The 9,374-nt window shown below is 59.5% G+C and overlaps 2 non-coding genes and 1 pseudogene across 2 annotated transcripts in view; all 3 read left to right on the top strand.

The window, feature by feature from the left end:
• Positions 1 to 2,584: 2,584 nt before the first annotated feature.
• On the top strand, positions 2,585 to 4,945 carry LOC145275194 (small subunit ribosomal RNA; annotated as a pseudogene).
• A 392-nt stretch (positions 4,946 to 5,337) lies between these two features.
• On the top strand, positions 5,338 to 5,495 carry LOC145275193 (5.8S ribosomal RNA). Its single transcript, XR_013867085.1, has one exon. It is a non-coding gene; the product is annotated as a 5.8S ribosomal RNA (ribosomal RNA).
• A 595-nt stretch (positions 5,496 to 6,090) lies between these two features.
• Positions 6,091 to 9,374, top strand: part of LOC145275192 (large subunit ribosomal RNA) — a 5,707-nt gene continuing 2,423 nt past the window's right edge. Inside the window, exon 1 of the ribosomal RNA XR_013867083.1 lies at positions 6,091 to 9,374. This exon is cut by the window's right edge and continues 2,423 nt beyond it. This is a non-coding gene — a ribosomal RNA (large subunit ribosomal RNA).

Below are 9,374 nucleotides of genomic sequence, written 5' to 3'. Positions count from 1 at the left end.
ATCGACGTTTTTTTTGACCACCATTTTCAGGTGTCGGAGGTGGGTCTGGACGAATACCAACACCATTTCTGGGGTTTTCCAGTTTGAAAGTTTTATAAAACATGTTCGGTAGGAAGCACACTTTGGTGTGTCGGTTCGTCGGAGCAGCGACTCTTTGCCTCGTGGTGGTCCGGAACGTCTCTACGGGCTTGTCGCAAAGGCGTCAGAAAGTGGCATCTCCGCCGCCTAGGGCTGTCACCGTTATCGCTGTCGCCGCGCTCCAACTTGTTTTGATCCGCCGCCTTCGTTCCTGCCAACCGTGCGCCCGCTCATCGTCGTTAGGTTATAATACGTGGTACGTGTGTGTGCTTCTCCGTGGACCTAGGGCTGCTCGACGTGTTCGAACGATATGTTGGAACAACTAACGGCTCCTTTTCCTGGTTCCATAGTCGTCGTGGTACCCGCGTCGTCAGCCATATCTATGTCCACCATGTTTAGCCGATACGTTTGCTGCAGCTTCTGCTTCCGCCTCAGCGTTCGCCGCTCTCAGCCGCCGCTGTTGTTGCTGCCGTTCTGCCATTCAACCACTACCTGCGAATCTTTCGATGATCGGCCGAACGACCCATCGCTGTGCGACCGATAAATCCTCCGGATTAGGGAGAAACGCCGCCGCTCTCTGCCGCCGTCGAACGGAAAAACGTACATTGTAACGAACGAACGAACGAAACGAACGAATTAACGAACGAGCGAACAAACAAACAAAAATAGCCGCGGGGGATGCACTATGTAGATCCTGATCCCCTTGTAACCATACGTACGTTGTTCGATGCTCTCCCGTCCTGGAAGTCGCCGCAGCAAACAGGAGGATGAGCAGCAGCAGGCGCCGCCGCCGTAACCGCCGCCTGCCTGCCGCCTCCTACTCCTGTCAGCGTCCGATCTCACAGCCGTGTGAACGTTCGCTGACCCCCGATTTCTTTCCGTCTGGCAAAACCTTGGACGTCCCGCTCGCGGTACACGTGCTGCAGCGACTTCTCGTCCGACAACGCATAAGCGTCGACGTCTGCCGCCGCATCTTCTGATACGTGGACGGTGATAGCGCTAGTCCCTTCTTGCGCCACCTCCACCTTTGTTAGCGCCAAAGAAGATCGATCGAGCAGTCGTGGTCGCAGTCGATTAACCCGTTTTCACCGTCCGCAGTTCCCAAGCCCGCCGATCAAGTCGTTGCTCTTCTTGTTCGTTCTTCCCATACCGTTCGATTTGCACGGCTGCCGGATGAGCCATCCTCTGTCCGGCGAAGCGCTCACGTCAGTGATCGATACTTGCACCGACAGTCCTCCCGCTCGCGACTCGGTGCTCGAATCGGACTCGTTCGTTTTTATCTCGATGCGATTGTGAAAAGGGGGACCGGTCGTCAATGTCGTGTGTGTCGACGATGTTGTTCGCCCGGTCCGCCGCGTTGTTGTCGTTTTTTTTTTTTTTTTTTTTCCCCTAACGTTCGCCGTCGCACGGACGAAAGGGTGAGAAAAAAAAAAAAGCTCGAAAAAGCCGCCCAAAAAAATCGGACCGAGGAGCCGCTTGCGAGAACGCGCCATGTGCACGTTGTCTCTCCTCGGTTTTCCGAGCACGAACACGACGCCGGTCGGTCGGTCGGTCGACGAAGGCGACGACGAAGGTGACGGGAAAATTTACGCCGCCGCTGCCCTGGTCCAGCTCCTCCCCGATGACGGCTGTGATGTTGACGTTGACGTTGGCGACGACGACGACGACGACGGAGACGACGACGACGACGAGACGGCATCGATGGCGACCACGATGACGACGACCTCGACGAGTTCAGTCTGCACCTTGACCTCCGATGTCCGTGTGCACTGCCGTCGTGCTGTTTGTCGTTTGTCGTATGTATCGCTGTCAAGGGTGCCGTTGTCGTTGTTGTTGTCGACGTTGTTGCTTGCTCTCTCGTCTCGGTCGGTTGGTACGTTGATGACGACGACGACGACGACGAAGACGACGACGACGACGACGAGACGGCATCGATGGCGACCACGATGACGACGACCTCGACGATTCCAGTCTGCACCTTGACCTCCGATGTCCGTGTGCACTGCCGTCGTGCTGTTTGTCGTTTGTCGTATGTATCGCTGTCAAGGGTGCCGTTGTCGATGTTGTTGTTGTCGACGCTGTCGTCTGTTCTCTCTTCTCGGCCGGCTGTGACGTGGACGTTGACGACGACGACGACGAGACGGAATCGATGGCGACCACGATGACGACGACCTCGGCGAGTTCAGTCTGCCACCTTGACCCTCGATGTCCGTGTGCACTGCCGTCGTGCTGCTTGTCGTTTGTCGTATGTATCGCTGTCAAGGGTGCCGTTGTCGTTGTTGTTGTCGACGTTGGTCGCTTTCGTTCTTTGAGTCTCGGTCTCGGTCCAAGTCAGGGGAGAAAACAAAAAAGAGGCCATCAGCGCGGGCAGCGCGCTTCTACTGACGGCGAACCCCCCTCGAAAAATAAATAAACACGTGCCCGTCGTTGTAGTTGTCTGTCTTATGTCGGTCGGTCGGTCGGTCGGTCTGTCGTTCTGTCGAAACAAAGTCCCAAATTCCAACGATACCTGGTTGATCCTGCCAGTAGTCATATGCTTGTCTCAAAGCTTAAGCCATGCAAGTGTAAGTTCACGCCACGCATTAGAACGGGCGAAACCGCGAATGGCTCAGGAACCGGACCTAATCCTCGGGACCGTATTCCTCCTCGGAGGCGATGGATAACTGTGGCAATTCTAGAGCTAATACATGTGACACAGGCCGCGATCGGTCGGCGCGCCGTCGTCGCCACGCCTCGCGCGCTGGCACCCGCGTCGGCCGTTCCGGGTCGCGGCGCTACATATTAGACTGAGACCGATGCGCGTCATTCCGTCCTCCCGTCGTCGGCGTTCCCGCTCGCGGGTCCGTTCGGTGGCGGGGCTCATAGGGCGGCGCGCTCCGCTTTGGTGACTCTGGATAACTCACTGGTCGATCGCACGAGCTTTCACGCCCGGCGACGGGTCTCTCGAGGGTCCGCCCTATCAACTGTCGACGGTCGGTTAAGTGCCTACCGTGGTTACTACGGGTAACGGGGAATCGGGGTTCGATTCCGGAGAGGGAGCATGCGAAACGGCTACCACATCCAAGGAAGGCAGCAGGCGCGCAAAATTACCCACTCCCGGCACGGGGAGGTAGTGACGAAAAATAACGACGCGGGACTCTGTCGAGGCCCCGCGATCGGAATGAGTACACTTCAAATCCGTTAACGAGGACCAACCGGAGGGCAAGTCTGGTGCCAGCAGCCGCGGTAATTCCAGCTCCGGTAGCGTATATTAAAGTTGTTGCGGTTAAAAAGCTCGTAGTCCGAACTCGGGTTCGTGGTCGCGCAAGCGGCCCCGGGGCGGCGGCGCCATCGTCCGTCGTTGACTTTGGTCGTCCGTTCGCATTCCCGGCCCTTTCCGCCGGTGTCAACCGCTAGCATACCCGCCACGCGGTCCTGCCGGCGAGGTGGACGAGGAGGTCGTGATCGGGATCCGGGAAAAAAAAACAAGTGGTCGTCGGTTCGGTTCCGGGAGTAGTCTAACGGGGGGGTGCTACGTGTGTGTGTTTGGGTGCGTTCATTCGCATCCCCGCACTCTGACCCCCGCGCTTCTCTCCTCTCCCTTTCCGCGCGTTCCTCTTTTTTTTTGAACCCCCCGGTCCGCTCCGAGTCCCTGCTTCGTGTCTTGTCTGCGCGCGTGTTGCGGTCGGCGGTTTCTCCTCCAAGGGTGCTCTTAACCGAGTGTCCGCGGCGGCCGGTACGTTCACTTTGAAAAAATTAGAGTGCTCAGAGCGGGCTGTTCAAGCTTGCATACGATAAGCATGGAATGATGGAAGAGGGCCTCGTCTACGTCTGTCGGTCTCCGTCTACGGCGAGGCAATGATCGAAGGGAGCGGTCGGGGCCACTCGTATTGCGACGTTAGAGGTGAAATTCTTGGATCGTCGCAAGACGAACTGCAGCGATGGCGTGTGGCAAGCACGTTTTCCTCGATCAAGAGCGAAAGTCGGAGGTTCGAAGACGATCAGATACCGTCGTAGTTCCGACCGTAAACGATGCCGACCGGCGATCCGCCGGCGTTCGCTTCCATGACCCGGCGGGTAGCCTGCGGGAAACCAGAGTTCGGTTCCGGGGGAGTATGGTTGCAAAGCTGAAACTTAAAGGAATTGACGGAAGGGCACCACCAGGAGTGGAGCCTGCGCTTAATTTGACTCAACACGGGAAAACTCACCCGGTCCGGACACCGGTAGGATTGACAGATCGATAGCTCTTTCTCGATTCGGTGGGTGGTGGTGCATGGCCGTTCTTAGTTGGTGGAGCGATCCGTCTGGTTGATTCCGATAACGAACGAGACTCCGGCCTGCTAACTAGTGCGCCGATGTCAGTGATTTTTACGGCGGCTCGGCGTCCTCCGTGGCGCTCGGGTCCGGGTCGGTTTCTCACGCACTTCTTAGAGGGACGGGTGGCAGAAGCCACACGAGGCGGAGCGATAACAGGTCTGTGATGCCCTTAGATGTCCGGGGCCGCACGCGCGCTACACTGGAGGTATCAGCGGGGACTTCGCCCCGGCCCGAGAGGGTTGGGAAACCTCTGAACCACCTCCCGTGATAGGGATCGGGGCCTGTAACCAACCCCGTGAACGAGGAATTCCCGGTAGGCGCGGGTCAACAGCCCGCGTCGATCACGTCCCTGCCCTTTGTACACACCGCCCGTCGCTACTACCGATCGAACGGTCCGGTGAGGTCCTCGGATCTGGCCGACGACGCCGCCGGCAGTGCGCGACGTGTCCGTCACGACACTCGTGCATCTACGCCTCGGCGTTCGATGCCTGGAGAAGACGACCGAACCCGATCGTTAGAGAAGTAAAAGTCGTAACAGGTTTCCGTAGGTGAACCTGCGGAAGGATCATTACCGTTTTCCGTTCGAGACTGGTTTGTGTTTTCCGGCCTACCTCCTCTGTCTGTCGGCGTCAACGCCTCGAATGCGCGCAAACAAACCTATAAAAGGCGGAGCGAGAGATAGATTTGTGGTGACGCGGAGGTTTTTAAAGCCCCAGCTCTTCTTGCTTGCTTCCGCGTCTTACCACCTGTTTGTTTTTCGCCCACCGCAAGTGATGGCCGCTTCTTCTTTGCCTTGTCGCCGCTTTATCGTTTTTTGTTTTTTTGCAGCCGCTGTGCCACCGCCGCTAGCTAAAAACAAACTACTCGCGACATTGCAATGCCGTCACGCCTCCTCGCACAGACCTCCTCGCACACTACTAAATCTATATAAACAAAAACTAATATAAAAAAACCCAAGTGCTGAACCCTGGACGGGGGATCACTCGGCTCGTCCGTCGATGAAGAGCGCGGCCAGCCGCGAGAACTGATGCGAATTGCAGGACTCAGTGAACATCGACACCTCGAACGCACATTGCGGCCCCGAGATCCCTTGTCTCGGGGCCACGTCCGGTCGAGAGGCGGAACGTTACATGTCTTTCTCCGTTAACGAAACGACATCTTGCCGTCCCCGTGCCCGCCCGGTCCTCGGCACGGTGGTAACCGGGACGTCGCAGGAGCGAGGTGACGAGGGGGAAGAAAAATAAAAAAAGAATTGACTCCTTTCATGTCTTTTTTTTTTTTTAAAACCCTCTCCGGCCTCCTCCTTCGTCTCCCGCTGGCAGACCGCGGAGGTCTTTTCCCTTTTCGACCGCGTGAAGAAACACTGTGGAGGAGGAGCAGGAGGAGTCTGTCCGAAAGCAGCCGAAGGGAGAACAAAACAAAAAAAAAGCACCGACCTAACCGACTGCCGACGTAAGCGCCGCCTGCTCGTCTCGCTCTCTGCCTCATGAAGTGTCTCTCAGCGACGCCTCGAGCAGCGCGACGAGCACGGCCGTCGCACCGTAAAAAGGTGGCCGCGTCGTAGGCAACGTCGGGATGGGGAGGACCCAGGCTTTTTTTTAATTGTTGGCTTCTTCATTTTCGGTCGGACGGGCGCTATATCGGCCAGCCGTCGTCACACGGAGGGTACCGATCGAGATTCCTCTCCTCCAAACACCACACTCTACTAAAAACCGCCGCCCTCGGCTCGGACGAGACGACCCGCTGAACTTAAGCATATCGCTAAGCGGAGGAAAAGAAACCAACCGGATTCCCTTAGTAACGGCGAGTGAACCGGGAGAAGCCCAACGCCGATCCGTCGCAAGTAAAAGGCTTCGGGACGTGTGGCGCATGGGTCGAAGGCAGCCGTTCGTTTTCGTCTCGCATAGTTCGGAGTTCCCTCGATCGGGGCCGCCCGCGGCGGGTGCCAGGCCCATTCGGTGCGGACGGCGAGCGACGGCCTTCGATCCGAGAGTCGGGTTGCTTGGGAACGCAGCCCAAATCGGGTGGTAAGCTCCATCCAAGGCTAAATACCGGGACGAGTCCGATAGTCGACAAGTACCGTGAGGGAAAGTTGAAAAGAACTTTGGAGAGAGAGTTCAAGAGAACGTGAAACCGCCCAGGGGTAAACGGGTGGGACCGCTCACCGCGATCGCGGGGGGACTCAGTCCGGTGCTGCCTAGGCTCGAGCCCAAACTCGATGTGTGTTCTTGAAAGAGAGGCCGTCGCGGCACAGGTCGTCGTTCGTCGTGTCCGCGGGGACTCGTTCCCCGCGGTTCCAGCTTTGTGCCCGCGTCGCCGACGAAGGAGACGGGCCGCGTGGATAGCGGGAAGGGAAACGTGGTGACGACCGTGGCGTCGGTAGGTGGCTGCGTCGGTGGCTGCGACGGAGGGGACTCGTCCTCTCGATCGCTGCTGCCGCCGGGCCCTAACCCGCCGCATCCGTCGCCGCCGCTTCTTCTTTCCTCCTGCTCCCTCCGCGCGCGACTCCGCTGCACCCGTCCCCTTCATCATCGCTCGGCGTAATCATGGCGCGGGCGCTTCGGCGCGACCTCCGCGCGGCCGGCACCGGACGCACTTCTCCCTCCGGTCCGTCGTCGCGACCCGTTCCCGGCGTGCAGGTCGAACACGCGGGTTTTTTTCCGTAGGCGGCAGGCGTTTCATCACCCTGAAAACCCCCGTCTTCCCACCTTGTGAAGTCGGGGGCCACCGGCCGTCGGGCCCGCGAACGTAACTGCCCCTTTCTGCCGGGAACGGAGGAAATCTGACACGATCCGTTACACGTGGCGAGCCGGTCCGTTTTGATCCCGCCGGAAGTCGCGTGCGGCGACGCACTCTGTGTGTCGCTCCTTAGGCGCCCCACCGTCTCGGGCGCGTGCGCGATGAGAGGCGGGATAGGACTGGCGCGGCCTCGCCGTCACGCACCTCGCCGACGTTTCGGGTTCTTGTCGGGGGCAACCCCGCCCGCGCCCGTTTCCGTTTCCGGAGAGGTCGCTCGGCGACGCTTTTTTACTCGAGCCGCCCGCCACCCCGGGTCAGCGACGTGCATCGGCAACCCACCCGACCCGTCTTGAAACACGGACCGAGGAGTCCTGGCCGTTCGCGAGTCGTAGGGGCCACCTCTGACTAACCCCGAAGGCGAAGCGAAAGCGAGAGAGCGTGTAGGAGGGCGTCGATCGGGAGAGGTGTCGTGGCAAAGTCGTCCGGGGGTCGTCGGGGGGTGTCGTCGGTCTCGTGCCGTCGTCTTCTCCTCGCCTCACCCGCCTCCGAGCCGTGCCCGATCCGCCGGCGCGGCGTTTTCGGCCTTCCGCCGTCGCTGCTGCGGTGCCCGCAACTTTTCCTTTTTTCTCTCTTCCCGAGAGAGATAGGAGAGGGAAGGCTCGTGGCTGACGTGCGGTTGTTTTCCCTCCTCCCCGAGAGGGGACCGGCGCATCATCCAAAAAGGGGAATTGCCGGGCGCCAGCTTCCATATCCTCCTTCCGCCCATCGGTGAGATCCCGCGGCTTGAACTAGTCCTATTTTGTCGTCGAGTTTAGGCGCTGCGCGCGGGGCCATCACCCCCGGGTCGGTTTCCCTTTTTCGAGTACGACTCGGCCGACTCTGGCGTAGCGAGCGACCAGGGACCCGAAAGATGGCGATCCACGCCCGGTCTGGATGAAGCCAGAGGAAACTCTGGTGGAAGTCCGAAGAGCCTCTGACGTGCAAATCGATCGTCGGAACGGGTGTAGGGGCGAAAGACCAATCGAGCCGTCTAGTAGCTGGTTCCCTCCGAAGTTTCCCTCAGGATAGCTGGCGCTCGATCGTCGCAATTCCATCCGGTAAAGCGAACGATTGGAGGCCCCGGGGCCGTTCACGGCCTCGACCTACTCTCGAACTCGGAACGGGTGGAACGGGCCGACTCTCCCGAACGACGGAGCCGACCCATCCGGCCGCCGCCCCCAGCACGCTTCGCTGGGCGGTTGGTCACCTCGATGCGAGTGCCAAGTGGGCCACTTTTGGTAAGCAGAACTGGCGCTGTGGGATGAACCAAACGTCCGGCTAAGGTGCCTAACGCGACGCCCATGAGATCCCCGAAGGGTGTCGGTCGATATAGACAGCAGGACGGTGGCCACGGAAGTCGGAATCCGCTAAGGAGTGTGTAACAACTCACCTGCCGAATCGACCGGCCCCAGAAAATGGATGGCGCTGGAGCGACGGACCGATGCCGGACCGTCGCGGCGAGGAGCGATGAACTTTCGCGCCGAAACGATGCCGCGACGAGTAGGAGGGCGCCGCGGCGAGCACGGAAGCCTAGGGCGCGAGCCCGGGTGGAGCCGACCGCGGGTGCAGATCTCGGTGGTAGTAGCAAATATTCGAACGATGACCTTCGAAGACCGAGTGGAGAAGGGTTCCGTGCCAACGGCGGTCGAGCACGGGTCAGTCGGTCCTAAGACGCGGGCGAAAGTCTTCCCGAAAAGGCGCCGGATCCGTTATGAAAGGTGAAAGGAAAGCGAATCGAATCGAATCGAATCAAAAGCCCAAACAAAAAAAAAGCGGCCGGCCTCCCGTCGAAAGGGAATCGGGTTAATATTCCGAACCCCGGACTCGGAGAGGGCCCGGGGGTGGCGACGCTGTCGGCAGCGATGTCGGCGGCGCCCGTCGCTTCCCGGGCGAAACCGCGGTGACGCAAGCGAGCCCGGAGACGTCGCCGGGAGCCCCGGGAAGAGTTTCTCTCTTCTTCGTAAAGGACCATGTCCGTGGAATCGGCTCGTCCGGAGATACGGAAAAGGTACCTGTAGAGCGCCGCGGCTCGGGCGGCGTCCGGTGCGCTTTCGGCGGCCCTGAAAATCCGGGTCCGGTTTTCCGCAGCTCTCGAGTCGGTCCGTACCCACCATCCGCAGCAGGTCTCCAAGGTGTACAGCCTCTCGTCAGATGGCATCAATGTAGGTAAGGGAAGTCGGCAAAATGGATCCGTACCCTTCGGAAGAAGGATTGGCTCCGAG

This window comes from Euprymna scolopes, unplaced genomic scaffold (genome assembly GCF_053919585.1).
Source record: "Euprymna scolopes isolate OS-2025 unplaced genomic scaffold, ASM5391958v1 sca631, whole genome shotgun sequence".
In the NCBI taxonomy this organism is placed as follows: domain Eukaryota; kingdom Metazoa; phylum Mollusca; class Cephalopoda; order Sepiida; family Sepiolidae; genus Euprymna; species Euprymna scolopes.
The sequence above is the reverse complement of the archived record's forward strand: the minus strand, read 5'-3'. Positions and strand labels throughout refer to the sequence as shown.